The 21066-nt window shown below is 40.7% G+C and overlaps 1 protein-coding gene across 1 annotated transcript in view; it reads left to right on the top strand.

The window, feature by feature from the left end:
• Positions 1-7150: 7150 nt before the first annotated feature.
• Positions 7151-21066, top strand: part of agpat4 (1-acylglycerol-3-phosphate O-acyltransferase 4) — a 49370-nt gene continuing 35454 nt past the window's right edge. The window contains 1 exon segment of the mRNA NM_001011265.1: positions 7151-7253. The gene's annotated coding sequence lies outside the window, so the exon portion shown is untranslated.

Below are 21066 nucleotides of genomic sequence, written 5' to 3'. Positions count from 1 at the left end.
TCTTTAAAACAACCTGATATGAATGCCTGAATACATAATCTCCTAAATAAACTGCACTTTAGGCTTAAAAGATGTATTGTATAGTCCAACATTTTGGCTAGTTCCAAAGCCTTTTCCAAGGGGATCCAATTGAATTTTTTTGTCTACACAAAAATCTTTTTAACCATCTATAAGCCCTACAAGTGTATTTTTTGGAGATAGAATTCCAGTCTAAGGCCCCTATCATATTCACACACACACATTTTGGATTATTTTATCAGGAATCAATTAACCTGCCTGTATGTTTTTGGAGTGTAGCTTAGGTTACCTATGCAAGCACTGGGAGAATATACAAACTAACTATAAATAGAACCCTAAATGCTGGATGAGTTGTGTGCAAGTGACAAAGCCCTAAGAGGTATGCATTCATTAGTAAAGTCAGGGTACAGGGACCCCCTTGAGTTTGGTTTAACTAGTCATAATACTCCCCAGGCAAAGAGTCTCAGGCTATATTTATCCTTGAGAGGCTTTCACTAAAGAATATCCATTATGCTGAGCTGTGTTTGTAACTTTAGACTAAATCCTGTCCTCTCTATCTCCAATTCAGCTGGGTGTCTTTGCATCATGCATACTGCCTCATCAGTGATTACTGTACAAATGAAGTACCTTTCTCTTTTCACTAAATATTCAGCTCATGGTTAAGAAAAACTGCTATCCAATTCCTTTATTCCTTATACTATATACTGATATATACTATATCATAGCCAGCAATGATCCTGGGACTGCTGCCCTGATGCCGCCCCCTCCCTTTAGTGTCAGAGCAGGTCCAGACAGACCGCTCTCTGCACTAGCAGACGTATTTTGTTTTTAAGGAACAGTAACACATACAATTTATATGTCAAAACTCCATTCTATCCCACTTTAATAAAACTTTTATTCAGGACCAAGTTAATTATCTTTAATGCTTTATACTTAAATAATGCAATTCTGGTTGTGTACTGTGTTTTAAAAAGGGAGATGTGGCGACCTGCACTTATGTACACACTTCAGTCTTTTGTTAGCCAACTTTTTAAAAAATGGAAGTTAGTTGCTCTTCACTGAAGATTTTCAGGCTGCCTCGTTCTCCACCCCCCCCCCCCTTCTTGTTTGCATTTAAGCTGCATTCAGGTTTGGGAATAGAGAAATAGAGAAGGTGTGTGGCTCCCTGCGGCAAAGTTCTCATGGCAGGAGCGGCCATAATAACAGCACTAACTGTTTAACAACTACTTTGCTACAGACACTCCCTGCCAGGGCTCAGCAATTCAACAATGACAAGGATATGTTTGAAGCAGTAGAATTCAGATGAAAGTATTGCTTCTACATGTAATCCCCTTTGTTGTTCACACCTTTTAGTGCCTGCATTGTTCACCCCCTGCATTGTTCACACCTCACTGTAGGAGCAGTGCCAGCATTGTTTCACTGTATGTACTGTCTGCCCTATGCACACACAGGCAGCATGGGGCAGACAGAGCATGATACACACAGGCAGCATAGGGCAGGTATAGTATGACACACACAGGCAGCATAGGGCAGGCAGAGTATGGCACACAGGCAGAGTAGGACAGACAGAATATGGTACACACACAGGCAGGGTAGGACAGACAGAGTATGGCAAACACAGGCAGCATAGGGCAGGCAGAGTATGGCACACACAGGCAGCATAGGGCAGGCAGAGTATGGCACACACAGGCAGCACAGGGCATGCAGAGTATGGCACAAACAGGCAGCAAAGGGCAGAGATTGGCACACACAGGCAGCATAGGGCAGGCAGAGTATGGCAGACACAGGCAGCATAGGGCAGGCAGAGTATGGCACAAACAGGCAGCATAGGGCAGGGAGAGTATGGCAAACACAGGGAGCATAGGGCAGACAGAGTATGGCACACACAGGCAGCATAGGGCAGGCAGATTATGGCACACACAGGCAGCATAGGGCAGGCAGAGTATGCGACAAACAGGCAGCATAGAGCAGGCAGAGTATAACTCACACAGGCAGGGTAGGGCAGGCAGAGTATAGCACAAACAGGTAGGCCCTATGCTGCCTATGTGTGCCATCCTACTCTGCCTGCCCTATGCTGCCTGTGTGTTCCATATTCTGCCTGCCCTGTGCTGCCTGTGGGAGGTGAACCTGGCAGGGGTTTGTTTTGTTTGGTAGTATTTGGAAATAGTGCATAGTGCATGCTTCCCAATGTGTAATTATATGCTGGGGGTTGATGTGCTATCCACAGGGGAGGAGGAGGCATATGGATTAAAGGGTATGCCTTAATATGATATAATATCATTTTTTCACATATAAATGAAGGGTGATATCCCTACAGTGAGCACCAACCAATTGGGTTTTTGCTGCATTACCTCCATTAATGTGGGTATAGTTTTAAAAGCTCTTTTAATAACATGGGTGTGGTTTAAAGTGGGTGCAATTTAAAAAAGGGGAGAGGTCAAAACTGTCTTCTATTAGTGGCCCTCCACCATGTAGGCCAGAAAAATTCTGTCCCTCGGTACCACAGAAGTTGGACAGCACTTCTATAGAGGAAGCCGATTCCTCTATAGTTATGCCACTGTATATATAGTTAATAATTGCTTTATATTAAAGGACAACAAAAGGTTAATATAAATTAAAAGTAAGTCTAAAGGCATTCTTTTTAAGTACTTACTGCATATCTAAATTCCCAGATCCCTGCTTGCTTCTCTGAGATATGGTGCTGGCAGCCTACAGCAGTGTGAAGACTACAGTGACATCACTGAAATCTCTCTGTCCTTCCTGTAGGCTGCCAGCGGCATCCTTCCTATTCTCTGAGCATGTGTGTAACTTGATCCTGTCTCCTGTTCTGAGCTACACATGCCCACCAGCCAATCAGAAGTGGATCTGGCAGAGGGGAGGGGGGGTGGGAATGAAACGTGCAGTATGAAGCAAGGAGGGAAAGGAAGGGAGAATACCTTTTTAGAGATGGCTGCCTGTTCTAGAAAATGTGAAGTAAGTGTGACTGAGTAAATATTTGATTAGGTGAGCCAAAAGTGTGGCGTTTTTACTCATTTGAATATTTTAAAAGCAGGACTAGGAAACAGGAACAAAAATGTCAATCATGGTGAACACGACCAAATAATTATAGACTTTATGGGAAGTGAAATAAAAACGAGAAAAATACCTTCTCCTTACAGAGTAAATACAGAGGCTGGAACTATGATTGGGTGTGTCCCCTTTGTGCAGAACCCATAGGTAACTTGAGTGCACAATGACGTACACACACACACACACACACTCTCTCTCTCACACTCACTCACTCACAGGTAGATTAAGCATCTCTCCCCCACACTAAAGCAGAGCCATTTTGCACACTTGCTTAAACAGTATCATGTGACCAGAATGTGAGTATTTGGATAAGATGAGACAGTAAGTAAGTGTCAGGCTGCAACTGCCAGAGATAGAATTAGCAATTTCTGTGAACCATTAAATCTTTGAACACCATTTTTGGGGACCTAGGGACTCCTTAAGGAGAAGACTCCAGAGGGGACTATCGGCAGTGACATAAAAGTGGGCATTCTTTCAAGTCTGCCTATTTGAATATTTAACGGGGTGCTGAAGGGGTTAAATTACTTTAGGCCACCCAAATACCCATTTCAATCCATATATTTGCATGCAGGGATATGCCACATTGTATGCAGCCTGTTCCAGCCTGGCAAGAAAAAGTTCTGGGCAGGAAAAGTGGCATAAAAGTGCTCTTCTTTATAATGATGCCTATTTGAATAAGTAACACTGGTGCTAAAGGGGTTAAATGACATTGGGCCACTAATATCAACCCATATGTTTGCAGGCATTTTTCTCCAGTATTGTATGCACCCTGTTCCAGTCTGACCTGAAAAGGTTCTGGGCAGGAAAAGTGGCATCAAAGTGGGCAGCTTTGCATTTCTTCCTATTAGAATAAGTACCGTATATACTCGAGTATAAGCCGATCCGAATATAAGCCGAGGTACCTAATTTTACCTAAGAAAACTGGAAAAACCTATTGACTTGAGTATAAGCCTAGTAGGGCTGGTGCGAGTGAGCCAGCACACAAAGTGTGCTCAAACTTTGGTTTAGTTGATTATCCCAAAAATTGCCCCCTGTCTAGCCTAAGAAATATATATAGGGTATAGAGTGTTTTAGACAGTGGTGGCCCAAGGTACTAGAAAGGGACTAGACAAGGTGGAGTGGGCAAAGATCAGGAGAGACTGGAAAAGAACAGGACCAACTGGCCTGACAAGTGCGGGACAGGTAGGAGCAAGTTGGAACAGGCATAAAACAGGACAGACAAAAGCAGGACGGAACATTTAGATAATCCCCTACTCAACATTATAAATATAACTTTATATAAATGCCCATGCCTCAGCTTGTAACATCCATAATGACTTGTATGGCAGGGCAAACATTGGGCCTGTACTCCAGTATGACTTGTTCGTATCAGCTTTTGTTGTGACTTGGGTTCATTCTGCAATGAACCCAATCATCTATGCTTTCAAAATAAAGACGTTTAAAGAAGCCTACATTCATATTCTAAGAACAATCTTAATGTGTCCGTGCGCCCGCGCTCTCCCTATGTCAGTTCCCAAAACCACCATCCTGCTACCTGTGCGCTCTTCTCCGGTGCGCTCTTCCTCTCTGCTTGGCGCCGCAGTCGCGCCAGTGACGTCACGCGCCCATTCAGTTACTCACGGCCTGATCTTACAAGGTCTAAGATCAGGCCGTGAGTAACTGAAGGGGGCGCGTGACGTCACTGGCGCGATCGGCACAGTCAGCACAAAATATCATACTCGAGTATAAGCCGAGGGTTACTTTTTGAGCACATTTTTAGTGCTCAAAAACTCGGCTTATATTCGAGTATATACGGTAACAGAGGTGCTGTAGGAGTTAAATGACCTTGGGCCACTGATTTCAACCCATATATTTGCAGGCATAGGTGCTCCGTTTAGGGCTCTGGTAAGACTAATCTCTGGGCGACTAATCTCCCCGATATGACATCCCACCGGTGAAAATGTAAATTGCCGGTGGGATGGCATATCGGGGATGGGATGGCATATCGGGGAGATTAGTTGCCCACAACAAGGGATTTGTTGCGGGCACCTAATCTCCCCGTGTACCAGAGCCCTTAAGCATTTGATCTGTTGGCTTTGTACTGTTTGCAATTATATATCAGGTTTCACTGATTTGCAAATCATCTCATTTTCTTTTTAGGCTAATGCCACATGTAGCATATGGTGCTTGCCGAGAATACGCTCCATACATCCCCCTACCTATGCCTGCACATGGCTACGTGTGCCTCGACTGCAGGCACATGTAGCCAATATCGGCATAAAACCGCGAGGAAATGCAAAGTCTCACGTTTTTATGCGGATAACGTCTACATATGCCTGCACCCCAGCGTATACAATTCGTTTGCGTGCAGGCATCGGGGAGTTTTAAGTGTATGGAGCGTATTCTTGGCAAGCGCCATATGCTACATGTGGCATTAGCCTAAAGAGAGGCGTTGGTGAGTGTATTCTCGGCTTGCCGAAAATATGCCCATATGCTACGTGTGGCATTAGCCTTATCTATACTTGTCCCACTTTTTTTTGGAAACGGGTCTGTACTTTGAAATCAGTTTCCCAAAACCATTTTTACCCTTTAAAATACAAATTATTAATTCAAATAGGAAGAATTGCTATGATGCCATGTTTTGCACCCCATATCTTCCTACCAACAGTTCGGGCCAGGCTGGAAGCAGATGTGCGTAATGCAGGGGCATCAGTACCTAAATATCTATTGTTTAAAATCAGTGGCCCAAAGCCAGGCTGAAACAAGATATATGGTATGCAGGGCATCACTAAAAGTTCATATATATACTTGGAAATTTGTTGTCCAATGTCATTTAAGATGCCCATCTTAATGCCACTTTTCATGGCCAGAACCATTTTGGGCCAGGCTGGAACAAACTGTATATATTGCAGGGCATCCCTTCCTGTGCATAAATATTTTTAATCAGTGGCCTGGAGTCATTTAACCCTTAAAAACATTTGTTCCTTCTTCAGAGCAACACTTGGCCTGCCCAGAACTATGCGGGGCATCCCTGCCTGTGCATTTCTACCTTGAAATTCATGGCCCAAAGTCATTTAACCGCTTCAACGCTCCTGTTATTCATCCAGTCTAGCCAGAATTGCTATGGTTTCCACCTGCGGTGTGACTTTCCCTTTTCGGGCCAGGCTGGAACAAGCTGTATTTTACATATTTGATCCAGGGACTGGTCCGATAGCCATCTTGGAGTCAGGAAGGAATTTTTTTCCCTTCCTCTGCGGCAGATGGGTTTTTTTCCCTTCCTCTGCATCAACTAGTAGTTAGGCAGGTTATATATAGGCATTATGGTTGAACATGATGGACATATGTCTTTTTTCAACCAAACTTACTATGTTACTATGTTACATACAGCAATTCTGCCTGCCAATCTATAGTTTGAAATTTTTGGCCTAAGGTAATTTAACCCCCTCCACACCCGTCTTACTTGTTCAAAAAAGGCAGAATTGCAAAGATGCCCGCTTTGATGCCAATTTTCCTTCCCAGAACCTTTTCGGGCTAGGCTGGAACGGGGTGTGGCAAATTCCTGCTTGCAAATGTATGAGCTGAAATCAGTGGCCCAATGTCATTTAACCCTTCAGCACCCCTGCTACTTATTTGAATGGGCAGAATTGCAAAGATACCCACTTTGATGCCACTTTTCCTTTTCGGACTGAAGTGCATCCCTGCCGGCAAAAGTGACTCAACGTTATTTACCCATTTAAATCATTAGCTACTTATTCATGAGAAACTAATGACCCTTTGGTGCCAGTTTCCCTGCTCTGAACGTTTGGGGCCAGGCTGGAACAAGCTGTAGTTTATGTGCACCTCTGTCAATCAATGTGAACTTTATAATCCGTGGCCCAAGGTTATTTCTTTCTTTAAAACACCAGTTGCTTATACACTGACTGAATAAGAAACCAACTGCAAGGCATTTCACAATCTGACTTGTAGCTTTAAAAGGAAGTGACATGAAAAGGGAAGAGAAACGTCACATGAGGACCATTCTTGAGTCTGTGTGTGTGTGATTTTTTTTCTCTTTTATTACTACCACCCTATGGGCGGGGCCTGGCTTCCTACCCTGCTGGCTCCTGTAGAGCAGAGCAATGCAAGGGATCTGTTGCACATGAGGGCTTGAGCAGTGAGTGCACATGTCCGGCTCCAGCACACACGAGGTAAGTTTCATTTAGTTGTGCCGGCTCATATGAATGGGCAAAGGGTACAGCAGCCTCAATGTTTTCTCATCTGTTGAGTGATGTGAATGGGGAGTGCTGTGATAATGTGCTGCCCCTGCCTCTGGCACCAGGGTTTCTTTGGAGCTTTGGAAGCAGCTACTTTGTGTTATTACTCAGCCATGCGGAGGGTGTGGATTCCTGGAGTTATGCTGATGCTTTATAGATCAGATGATTTGTGTGTGGGTAATGCTCCCTCTGTTCATTTGCACAAGGAATTGGCACAGGCTGTGATTCCCTCCAACTGTTGCTGAACAACATCTCCCAAATACTCAAAGCACTAAACTTAAGCAGCAGCTTGGGGAGGGGACACAGGGACAGGTTTATGACCTCTGTGAGTAAATTCGGTTAAACCTGACAGCACTGAAGGGAGGTGAGAAACAAAAAAATCTTTCATTAGTGCCAGTAAAACTAAACATAATTCTGGTAATCATTTGTGCTGTTTGCAATAATAGCATAGTATTAGCAACCTATTTTTTTTTTTTTAACTACAATTCCCAACAACTCTTGGTTGTCCTTGCAGCTAAGGTTGCAAACAGTCACATTTAATAGCTGACGGGTCACAGGTTAGACAGCCCTGCTCTAGTCTTTCTATTGTTTTGATCAAATGCAACAGACCAGGCCCTCATTATGCCATCTAGCATCATGCTCTCTCTCTCATGGTTTCCATAGTAACCAGGAAAAAAAATGTACTTATCTAGCCCTAGAATAAAAAAATAATGACGGGAGATATGGAGGAGAGCTGCTCAGCTGGAGGCAGAGCTTGCATCCCGTTACCCTGTCTTTATTCCCCAGATACATGCAAGTGTGTGTATGCTGCTGGGAAAGGAAAGTGATGATTTATTTGTTATTGGATTGCGTTGTGCTCTAGGGGTGGTAGTGGAATAGAAACCCTTTCCATTAGAAGGCAGAGCTTTTAATGGGTGCTCATTGGTGCTAAACTTTAGGTGGGGTTACACATATATAGGAAGTGTAAACATAACATTACTAAATAGATTGAAACACCTTATTTGTGTGTAGATGGGTTTGTAAGATTTTATGTTGAAACTCATATTCTATGTGTATTAAATTAAGTTGAATTTATTGATTGTTACATACATTTTTTAACACATAGCATGAATGAGTTAATAAGCTAAGACACGTCATATCAAGCTGGGTCACATTAATTTGGCTTCAGGGCAAGTGACCATCTCCGGCAACATCTAATGCAAGGGTGTCACACTTAAGCTGAACGATCCACTCGAACGGTTGCCAGACAAGCAGATCTTCCCCTGATATGCCCACCTCGAGGTAGACAATATTGGATTGATCTGACAATCTGATCACATTGATGGGATGAAGGCTGCCGGGGTGAGGACAGCAAAGAACCAATGTGATCCACACCCCAGCAGGAATTTAAAACCCGCCTGATCGGCATCTGCCCAATTTTTGCCAGATATCGGTCAGGCAGGCCCTGTCCAAGGGCCAATGACCTGCTGTCTTGTGCTTTATCGGCTGTATATGGCCACCTTTACAGTCCTCTACATTTTGTAAACTGTTCCCAGAATCCTTTGCCAAAAAGCCGATTGGCAAAGTGCTTGCCTTTTTGTTTTGTAATCACAGTCCAATCACAAAACTTTCCAAGATTATAACATCATTCAGATATTAAATATAGCATTTAGAGATAATATAATGCAACCAGCTGACATTTATTACTCAGTAAATTTAAGGAACATTAATGACAGCATTTGTGGAGTTTAATAGAGAAAAAAGTGTTAAAAGCCACTGGATAAGCCACAATGGAGACACTATGGACTAAACTACACAGAAGATTTTAATCTGATTTTATGTGTCAGACTTTATTTTACCAACAAAATATTGCCATGCAACAGCACAAGATTTTGTGGGCTCCTATATAAACCGGATTTTTCCCTCCCCTGTAATGTTATCTGATCTCATAGTGGATCTACTAAAATCGGACACTATCAGATTTTATCTTGTCTGATGCAAATGCAGCATGCAGGGTTGGCATCTGACAGGCTTGTGATGGCAATAATTCCATGTAGTTTACACATTCGATTTTTGTATCTGTCCCATTATATTTTGACCCATGCAACTACATCTGACTTGCAGGACACGATCTGATGCCATCCTACAAAATTTCCTGTGAAGCCCTAAATTGGTGCCAGTGAGTGATAAGAAAGATGGGATGGGGTGAAGCTTGTTTCTATGCTGAAGCAATTCACCATACTTTTTAGGAGGCATGTTTTAAGAAAAAATTTCCTGCACAGGAGGTATCCACTGTTTTTGACACCAGTAGGGAAAAGGGAAGTTATCAGAAAGTTTCTATTAATACTGGGAGCAAGAAGGTTGGTGATTAGCTGCATGACCATCTCAATGGCTTAGTTCATATGTTTACCTGCTACTAGAGATTTTCTGCAATATTAGACTACCTTTAATATGCACACTGACCTATCTTATCAAGCTTGTATATAACAGTTTGTTTTAGTTTTGATATTTTGTTTATATGGAGTTTTGTAAATTGGTACTTAATTGAGTACTGTTTTCAGTTTATAAGCCAAACATTCACATCTTTCTTTAGCCTATGATTAAGTGGTCAAGGGGCCCCAAAATACATCAGGCCATATCAGTGGCATAACAACAATACAGCAGGGGGACAGGGGGCCCGGACTGTGGGGTTTTCTGTATAGTAGTCCCCCTTCCTCTCATGTTATAATTAAGTCAAAAACCACAAAAAATTAGGACTAATTGCAATATGTCTACTACTGTCTACGCTATATGCAATATGGGGTACTTGGCAGGCAGCTTCTTCACAACCAGTGTTATGCCTTCTCAATACACAAGCAGTTAAATAATTGCAACAAAATTGTTTAAAACCTAAACACTGTTAAAAGAGTGCTATTGTGGATCTTTCATTTGTGGTTCATGTTTGTAATTAATTTAGTCCTTTGAGCATTCAGCCTGTATTGGCTGCATCAATTTACACCTTATACCAGCCTTGTGGTATTAGGTGTAAACTGATACAATCTGTAATATTTTTGGATACTAAAATGGGGTGAAAGTGGGCCCATTCTATAAAAAAAAAAGATAAAAAGGTGTGCATATTCAGATTATCTCCCATCTTGTGTGTGTTCTGAATGCATTTCTGCAATATAAAAATGATTTGGATGTAGCGTAGCATAGTTAAGGGGCCTTTGGGAAGTGACCAGATTCTGTAATGAGACTTGATTGATTCCTAGACCTCATTCTGTCTGGCAAATTATCATATTATAACTCTCATCAAAAAAAGAGGGGAGACTTTTCTTTCTCAAAGGTTTTGAAAACAGAATAGAAGTTTTTGAGAAGTGGCTACAGGGTACCAGGATTGCAACACGGTTACATCCACTACTTGAGCAGTACTGTGGAAAGTGTTTAGAGATGAGAGAATCTGTCCAATTTGCAAAGCGTATTTAAATCAACGGGAGTTTTTTTGTGGCAATTTTTTCCATTCAGTGTAATGTGTTTTGTTTTTGTTTTTTTGCCCCTATTGGACTTTATGTGTGTTTATTTTTTATGGCAAAATGTGCTGAAAATGTTTGCTCATCACTGCTCCCAGAGCAACAGTCACTGAGAAAACACTTGTGTCCATATCTAGCTTCTCATTGTACATAAAACAGAAGAGCAATAGACTGCATTGATTTGCAGAAATCAGAACAGCACAATCACTTCCCAGTGAGGTCCCTCTGGTCTGATTTACGTTGGTCTAAAATCACATTATAACTATCAGTATGCATAAGGACTAACTAAATAGGAATCTAGGTTTATACAAAGGCAGTGAATTTAGTAACCATAATCTGCTTATCCTGTGGCCAATCATTATCCCAGTTTCTCTTCTTGTCTAAGCTAATTAATTCTTTTTACAAATAACTTAAAAACCATATAAAATTCTAAAAGAATACATATTGGAAACTTTTTTAGAATGGCATATTCTTTCATTATGCAAAGAATCCTTATTTGGGTAGAGGACCCCTTTAACTGAAAATAATGGAAAAGTATCGCTCAAGTTGTGCATTTTTTGAATGTAGTCATGTGTAAGGGTACATTCCATAGATTTTAATTATACTCCGTTGCTTTCAAGGGAGAACATACAAATGCTGTTGTTTACATTAGAACTGAGCAGTGTCGGACTGGCCCACCAGAATACCAGGAAAACTCCCGGTGGGAGTTGACTCCTGACTGTTTGGCCTACTTCATGGTCATTTGCTTTTTCTGAATAGGAAGAAAGAGGAGAAATAGATGGAATTATAGATGCTACAATGTAAATAAAATAGACTAACAGAATAAAGAGGTTGAGTGAAGAAAGGAGGAAATAGTAGTTTGGAGAGTGGGCCTAGTGTCTAAGATTTTCTGGTGGGCCCCTGGGGTCCTAGTCCGATACTGGAACTGAGCAAATTAACAGAGTGGAAGGAATAAGACGAATAATCACTCTGTACATTTGTGAAGTTTATATGGAAACTGTTGTGGTTTCATATAAACTCTAATAAAAATTATTTAAAAATAAAGAAAAGTAATCCGTCAAAAGGGGCAAGAATATAAACTAATTTTTCAAAACCGAGATTTTTTTGGGTTCGATTACTACCGAACTATATATTAACAGCATTTAGTCCTAATTCAATGGTAAATAAGTTCAGGTGTAATTCTATTTGTACATGACTTGTAAGGAGGATTCTTATTGCATAGCATTGTAACCTAGTAGTTTTCAGCGGTGAGTCTAGTTCTAAAATAGTTAAACATCTGTTTATTTTCATATTTGGGTTAGCTGACAGATGGGCCCATAAAACTAGTGACATAGGGGTATCGTATTTGGGAAGTGGTAAGCCACTGTACACATTAAAACAAATATTTTGTTTTAGATATTATTTATATAGTGATGATACACGTTTCTTTAACTTTTTCTCAGGGCACCCAAAGACGATGTATCATTTTCAGGAACAAAAACTTGTTAGAACAAGTTATGCACCTCATTTTAATTCAATCAAGATTCATATTTTGTGAAGGAGCTTCACTTTATTAACGGGGGAAGCTTAAAACCTACCCTTAAGAATTCATGCGTTAAAGGAAATGAAAAGGTAGAATCACTGTGTGGTTGCCAAGTTTGTAAAAACAACCCCAAGTTATAGTCTCATACTTCTGACCTTACACAGGGGAAGCAGGAGGTAGCGTTTGTTAAGCAGAGCTCTTTTTCTCCTTCCTTCTCAGCTCCTCCCCCAACCCTCACAACTTTGCTTTGAAAGGAGGAGGAGGAGGGGAAAATTTCTCCTTAATCTTTATGATAAACTGGTTTCTGGATAACACAGACTCGCATAAAAGCTCCTGCAATACTAGTAAGTAAGCTCTGCCCTACCCAGTATCCTGACTGATATTCCTGCCAAAAGCCACACACATTTCAAATACATAGGGGCACATTTACTAAGAACCGATTTTTTTTTCTTCTGGGCTTAAAACACAATATGGCATAAATTCCGAGTAACCACAATAATTTCTGAAGTTCTAAAATGTCACGAAAATATCGTTCGTAGGAAAATATCACAATTGTGTTCCGAAAGTCACAATATTTTTGTGCCGAAAAGTTTGTTAAGCCACAAAAACCTTTCTGGCTTTGATGCTTTCCATGTGTACCTTTTGGAAGCCTTTCATAGGACTCAATGGCACTCGACAGATCAAACCTGGCGAAAAGATAGTGCAGAGGAAAGTGTTACCAAAGTGTTAACGAATTCTGAAAGTACGAAAACTGAAAACTTGTGAAATTCTAACAATTTCTTTTTCTAACAAAAAGAAATACAAAATTATCTCAAAATTGTTTAGTAAATGGGCCCCATAGTCACTGTGTATATATATCACCATTCATTTGCCAACATGTAATGCTGCTCTGCTCCCAGTGAGTGTGTTTAAGTGATATGTTAATGCTACTTAAAAATAATGACTGCTTAGCTGTGTCTGTAAAAAACACATGTTGACAACCTGTTTTAATTCCATCCTAAATTGCAGTGATTGGTGGAACAGTTATCATTGCTGGCACAAAATTCTGTAGGTTGTTGCTTTTTTTTACCAGAAAATTGGTCTGCATGTAGGGTTGCTACCTTTACAGGAAAAAATACAGGCTTTCCTATAGTTTTATGTTTTTTCCTGCATTGGCATCAAGCACCATTTTTAGCGGCCAGGGGTCAGTCCTATCTGCATTGAAAGTGCTTTTTCTCTTTTTGCTTCAGATGCCTTATTGGTATAAATACATACAGGTTTAGTTTAGTTAATTAACTTGCTTGATATAAAACCGACCCTCATACTTGTGCATTTGCTGAAGGTAAATTTCATTGTAAGCACCATTTAGTTAGGAATGAGCAATTAATTCAGCCCCAGACTGGAAATCTGTGGATTTTGGCAAATGACAGAGGGGTTGCTATAAATTCCCGTAAAGGTTTGAAATGCCAGTGCACACATTGGATCCCATCCAAGCCTAAATTAATAATTTCTTAAATGTTGTCAAATAAATGAAGGATAATAACAGACTTCTGGAGAATGCTGACTGGCCTGTGTCATAAATTAGAATTATAAAGGCTATCTTGTTAGATTTGAAAAGAAGATTCTATTCATGTTAACAAAAAGCTCTTTACACTGTTATTGGTTTATATAAAATTCAGTTTGTCAGATTCTTATTAAGGCATTAATACTAATTTGCTAACTTGTAGTACAAGATAAAAAAACTGAACAGAATTGAGCATTCACATACACACATCAGCGTGCCATTTACTGTTAGTTTCCCACTAACCTCATCCAACTCACTAAATGTCCCTAAATAGTACATGTTCTCCTACCCCACAGACATACCTACCAACACCCCTATTACCCTGGAAGTTAAGGTAGCCATACAGCCTTTAGACCACTTAGGCAGCTTATCTGCCACTCTGCTTGGGGGCTGCAACAGTTCATTAATGCAGTCCTCTGCCCCACGGCGCGTATGCCTGCCATTCTAATTTGATTTTGCCCTAGTGTCAATAGGAATTAACCCAATATCGCCCACCTTCGGGTAAGAACTCATGGAGCGATTCAGTCACCCGTGATAGATCAGCATAAGCACATATATCTTCTGTTATCCGTAGTCGCCCAAAGTTTCATCCTGCAGGCAAATTTGTGTGACTTTGGAAAACGAAGCACCCACAAAGGGCTTTCCACCAACAACTCCTGTTGTTGCCAGTGGAATGCCATTTCAGAGCGGTTCGTCGCCCGTGATAGATCTCTGAGCAGAGGTTCATACCCTTAGGTGTGTATGGCCACCTTTATCTTATCTTATCTTTATGCCTCCCTCTCTTACTTCCTTATAACTCATCCCCCATCTTTTACTTTTTCTGGTGCAACCCATTGTGTGCCTGTGCAGAATCAGTCAGTGAGGTTGTTGAGCACATGCACAGTGAATAACCAGAAGCTTCAGGTTTATATGCATGTGTGGTGACATCACATTTGGGTTGCAAACTTTTGCAGATGTGCGCTCTGCCATCCTCGCTGTTGCCCCCATTTAAAGCACTATAATTAACCGGTTTACACATACTAGCCCTAATTGCATTACATAAACTGTTCACTTGGCCAGTTCTAGAACGCATTGATATGTATTATAAAAGGCTCTTTTGAACCCATTACACAGGCTGAGGATTTGTTTAAGGCCTATGGCAGCTGAAGACAGCAGAGATGATGGCTAATACTTTGTGGTAAAACCCACGACTACTTAAAAGAGAGGACTATTTACATTTGCAGGATAGAAATAAATGTCAAGCCAAAGTAATCATTTTAATCTTGGGCCTTACTGTTTTTTAGGGCAAAAACACTTGTTGCATAAGGTCTACTTCTCTCTACCTGCGTTTTGTTGGCAGATGGAGAGAAGCAGATCTGCTCTCATTCATACCTCCCATGTAGCTGCAAAGCCTGAGGCCAATGCTGTACCTGTCAGTGCAGCTACACAGAGCTGCGTATAAGAGCAGATATGCTTCTCTTTGACTGCCTACAAAATGTAGGCAAAGAGATGTGGACCTTACACAACATGTGACTTTAGCCTTAATATTTCCACATTACACATACCTCCTCTTATTTGCATTAGAATATATTAAACAGTGTGTCACTTATGCATTTTAGTTCTCAAAATCTTTAGGCTAAGGGTGATGACACAAGGTTTGTTGCAAAGATTTGTTGCCTGTAGTTAAATCTGCACTACTGTGGCCAACAAATCTACTAAAAAAGACTTGCTATGGTGAGGGCTGCAAATAAAATGTATTACTCACAGCTTAATCACAAGACAAGTACACTCGTACTTCAGTCATTATCATTATATCAGTCTTCCCCTGGCCAACATACTTCTCCAGGACAATTCCATTTCATGTTGCATCATCTCGCTGGCCTGCATGTCCCATGAGAGACTGTGCACTCTCATTCTGCCTCACTAAAAAAGGCTCACAGTACAGTCGTGTAATTGCCAACAGAGTTCTGCTGTGCTAAGGGCAGAAAAATTAAATAAATAAGTAAATACAACATTGGGAGGGAAAGTAGGAACACCGTTTGGTCACATGTAATGTCATTGATTCTTTGTTGTTTGTCCCCATTTGTATCTGGTTAGTTAAATGGGTTTTTCAAACATTTGTATAAACCAATTTTTTCAATGGCCACAACAGCTATTGCTTTTATGAAATAATTACAGTTTACTTATTTGGGAACTCTAAAGGAAAAAAAGAATGTTTGGTGACAAATCTGCCCCTGTGTCTGAGGAAGGACATTGAAAGAGAGAGTGCCATTGTAAGTTTTGGCAGCAAATAGGGTACTTTGGGTCTGCACCAGCCTCTAATGTGATATATATTTATTGACACTGTTGTGGTGGTTTGAGCCACAATGGACCATTTTAACACTTGAGAAAGGGTCCATTGTGACTCTAAACATGTCAATAAAACCAGTTGTGTTGCAGTAGTTAACTGCAATCGTGTCAGCTCTTTTCATTGCCAGTGTCATTTGGTTTACAAGTGTAGTGGTGGTCTTTCAGCGGAACACAGTGGATAAGTTGCTTTGTGTCTGTGAAACAAATTGTGTCTGAAAGATGATTTGTTGTAATTGACCACCTAGTGCACCAAATCAGGCAAACTGCTAATTCTTAATGACTCTTTGATCTATATTTAACATCTTTATTTTTACTATATGTGCCTTTTAATTATGTATTTGGAAATAACTAATTATTAGACTAGTTCTTTTATATACATTTGATGCACTATTGTCATTTTATTCAAATTTGGCAAAAAATATGCGTTGATATGGGGATATTGCCTATAATTAAGGTGCTTATTGGCAGAAGCTACAAGACCTGGTGCTAACTTTAGCTGCTGTGCTTTCATCTGTTAAACTGGCTTTACAGAAGGAAATTTGTAATATTTTAACTTTGTTTAGAGCCTTTGATCTGCCACCTGTGCTGGCAATCTGCTTGTTTAATGCATAAACAGTTCTAATTTTTCAATACTAAACAGAAATGATATGCAAACAATAGATACATTCACAAAATTATTAGCTATTAAAAGGGTCTAAACCCAAGCAGAAAATTAATAAAAACTATTGCAATTTCATTTTCTACATATGGTAGTTTTTGAGATTGTTGCAGTTTTATGACTTTTGGGTCAGCAGCAGTCTTTGGAGCCGCTGTGTCGGGGAACTTTGTGTAATTGACTGTTGTAGGCCTAGTCTATTAACCCCAGGGTGGCTGACGTGGCAGCTCAGAGAGATCTGCCTAGATAAAAGCCTGGTATTAGTCTAAAACTGATATCTTAGAAACCACTAAAAATTATATTGCAAAAGTAATTAGAGAAGCAGTCTGAGTAAAATAACATTCAGTACTTTATGATTTTATGGAACATGTTGCATATTCTCTTACAGGGGAGATTAAGCCACAAAAGCAGGCCTTCTTGGGCAGGCCTCCTCTCCACTGCGTGTGCCTGTGGTGAGGCAGATACTGTAGTTTTCGGTGCAGATACACGGAGCAACATAGGGACATGGCTCTGCTTCTCTCAGCCTGAAGGGAAAACGCAGGGTTGAGGGAAGCAGATCTATGCTCTGTGTGCCCTTGCCCTAATAAACAGGACAATTACATAGTAACATAGTAAGTTTGGTTGAAAAAAGACATACGTCCATCAAGTTCAACCATAATGCCTATATATAACCTGCCTAACTACTAGTTGATCCAGAGGAAGGCAAAAAACCCCATCTGAAGCCTCTCTAATTTGCCGCAGAGGGGGAAAAATTCCTTCCTGACTCCAAGATGGCAGTCGGACCAGTCCCTAGATCAACTAATACTAAGAGCTATCTCCCATAACCCTGTATTCCCTCACTTGCTAAGAATCCATCCAGCCCCTTCTTAAAGTTATATAATGTATCAGCCAGCACGACTGATTCGGGGAGGGAATTCCAGAACTTCACAGCTCTCACAGTAAAAAATCCTTTCCGAATATTTAAATGGAACCTCCCTTCTTTTAAACGAAGTGGGTGCCCTCGTGTCCGTTGGAAGGACCTACTGGTAAATAAAACATTAGAAAGGTTATTATATGATCCCTTTATATATTTATACATAGTTATCATGTCACCTCTTAAGCGCCTCTTCTCCAGTGTAAAAAGACCCAACTTGGCCAGTCTTTCTTCATAACTGAGACTTTCCATACCCTTTACCAGCTTAGTTGCCCTTCTCTGGACCCTCTCTAACTCAATAATGTCCCGTTTGAGCACTGGAGACCAAAACTGAACAGCATATTCTAGATGGGGCCTTACCAGCGCTCTGTAAAGGGGAAGAATAACCCCCTCCTCCCGTGAATCTATACCCCTTTTAATACAGCTCAAAACCTTGTTTGCCCTTGCAGCTGCTGCCTGGCATTGCTTGCTACAGCCAAGTTTATTATCTACAAGGACTCCAAGGTCCTTCTCCATTATGGATTTGCCTAGTGCCGTCCCATTAAGGGTATACGGGGCTTGCATATTTTTACATCCCAGGTGCATGACCTTACATTTATCCACATTAAATCTCAATGGAATTTGTTTAGAACTCCCTGTCTCCCTTTGAAGAAGCATCTCTAAGGGGCAGTGTTTGAGCATCTCATCACAAGGTGCTTCTCAGTGGATGGTGATTAGTTAAATAAGCTCCTTTTAAAGTTATTGGAGATCAGGAAGTGCTAAGGCTATTGCCACATGGGGGTGATTCTTGGCCTGCAGAAAAATGCCCAAGAACCAGCCCCATGTGGCACTAGTCTAAAGTGAAACTGGCTTCATATCCTTCTTTAGTGCCAGAAATTATACATATTTCTTAATAAAAACAATAGGCAGAAAGTATGTTCAGCCCAAACCCTATTCATTGAGCTCATATATGTTCATATTGAACAGTTTGTTACTAATGGAATTTTAATGGCAGCTCCATTGCTACATAATAGTTTAACTATACAAAACTATACACTGCAGGATAACAATATATTGGGCATACAATTCACCTTTTCTGTGTTGGCCCTTTAAACTATAATTTTAGTCTTTTGCTTGTTTTTTAAAATCATAGCTGTATTTATTCTTGTCCCTTGCATGACTTGAAGACAGAAAATAATAAACATGAAGGGCAAGTCTTGCTTTACTTTGTGCTGCTTTCACTTTCACTTTAAACATCCAAAGGAATGCTCATCAATGATATGATTTAATGCTAAAAAGCTTAAAAATTTATTTTGCTTAAATGTGTTTTATGGGCGGTGACAAATGAAGCTCTGTCTTTCATACTTCCCAACATTTTGAAAACTGAAAGGACAAAAATAATGCTGCAGCAGTTCTTTTTACCACTCCCATTTTTGTGACCACACCCCCTAAGTGCCACTCCCATTTGACTAAATTTGGCAGGTTAATTAAAGTTTGATCACATTTGTGGGGGTTTTGGGGTCCTGTTTTATGTGTTATTACAGTTTTTCTGATAAAGGTGAAATTGACGAAAATACTGCCATATGCCTCCTACATGTGCCTACACCCGAATGAATGGAATACGCTCGAGTGCAGGCACATGAAGCCGAAAAACTTTGGCAGTATTTTCGGCAAGCGTGTTTCAGCTTGCAGAATATATATACCATACGCCTGGTCTGGACATCAGCCTAAAGCTGCAAGTCTCCGTTTCCCCAAGAGACCTGTTTAGCTAATTAGTTACAATTATATTTCAGTGCAGGTGTGGCTTTTTAACTTTTTTGGGCTCTCTGCCAAAAGCCCACTTGTTCAATTAAATGTTTGAAACAATGTTTCTAAGTGCAGGTGACGCTGGATAAGATTTCTGGGCTCTCTGCCGAAAGCTACTTTTTAAATAAATCTTTTTTAGCTTCAGTGCAGGAGATCAAAGGGAAATTAGGGACTTTTCAGTAAGAATCCGATTGTGGGTTGAGCTGTCAAAAGAGGGACTGTCCAGCCAAAATCGGGACAGTTGGGAGGCATGCTAATGGAATCTTCCCAACAGGGTTAGTACAGGTGGTTGTTAAAATGTTTGTTTTTAGCATTAGAAACACTTGTACTTTCTGTGTCAGGCAGTTTTATTTACGTCTGTAAGAAGCCGTGTGGGTGGTTTGAGACTTTTCCCTGCCAGCCGAAATATTCTGTTGAAAAACTGCCCCATATAGAATTAGCTTCAGATTGAATTAGCTTGTGCAGTAAAGGCCATAAATATACACTTTACTGATGTGTGGGTCAAGAAATACTCAACCCGCACCCGACCAGAACCCGCCCGCACTCAACCCGAACCCTACACAATCCGGCTTCCTTCATTTATTTATAGACCTGAACCCGCCCCGCAATGATGTCACAAAAGGGGGCGGGGTGTTCCAGGCGTGCGCCTATAAATTAGAGAGCTGGAAGAGGAAGCCAGTAGTGTAAGGTTGCAGGCAGGGAGGGTGAGCGGAAGCGCTTAACCCAAACCCGCCCTCAACCCGCAGTTGATGTGGCGAGGTTGGCCTGACACCCGCGGATTCAGGCGGGTTCAGGCTGACCTCGCCACATCACCTGCGGCCTGCACATCACTAGTACACTTGTGCTGTTCAACTTCTGTGGTACAGAGGGCCGGGATATTTCTGGCCTACGTGGAGGAGGGCTGATAAAGTAAACCAGTTTTGACCACTCCCCTTTTTTTTTTTTTTTTTAAACTGTACCCACTTCAGACCACACCCATGTTATCACAAGTGCTACCACTATACCCACATTTATAGTGGTAGCACAACAAAAACCCTAGGGGGTGATCCTTTTTGGGGAGTTTAGCTGACCCTGCTATCGAAAATAAATACAATTACAATTTCTTTACTTGCTTGTTATGATTATCCATTTGTTCTGAAAGGTACAATACTTGTGTTGGTGCAATACTTTTATATTTAAAAATATAAGTTAATCCTGTATGCAAAAAATAATTCCTAATAGTCAGGAAAGTGTTGATAAATGGAAAAAAGATAGACTGATGTGGCTTTTAACAGAAATAACATTTTCAAAACTTTCAAAATAATACAAATGTTTAAATATTGAATACATATTGGAAAATCACATTACATTTTCACTCATTCCTGTACCTATAATGATGTAATATATGCCAGTAATAATGCAGGGAAGAAAACAGCAGCTCATAGATGTGCCTTTTACTTACTACTTTTTCCCGTTACTTTTTGGGGTTTGTGATTTTATTTTTTTTTTTTTTCAACTACAAAAACCCCAAGCT

The sequence above is a fragment of the Xenopus tropicalis genome, chromosome 5, assembly GCF_000004195.4.
Source record: "Xenopus tropicalis strain Nigerian chromosome 5, UCB_Xtro_10.0, whole genome shotgun sequence".
Lineage (NCBI taxonomy): Eukaryota > Metazoa > Chordata > Amphibia > Anura > Pipidae > Xenopus > Xenopus tropicalis.
The sequence above is the reverse complement of the archived record's forward strand: the minus strand, read 5'-3'. Positions and strand labels throughout refer to the sequence as shown.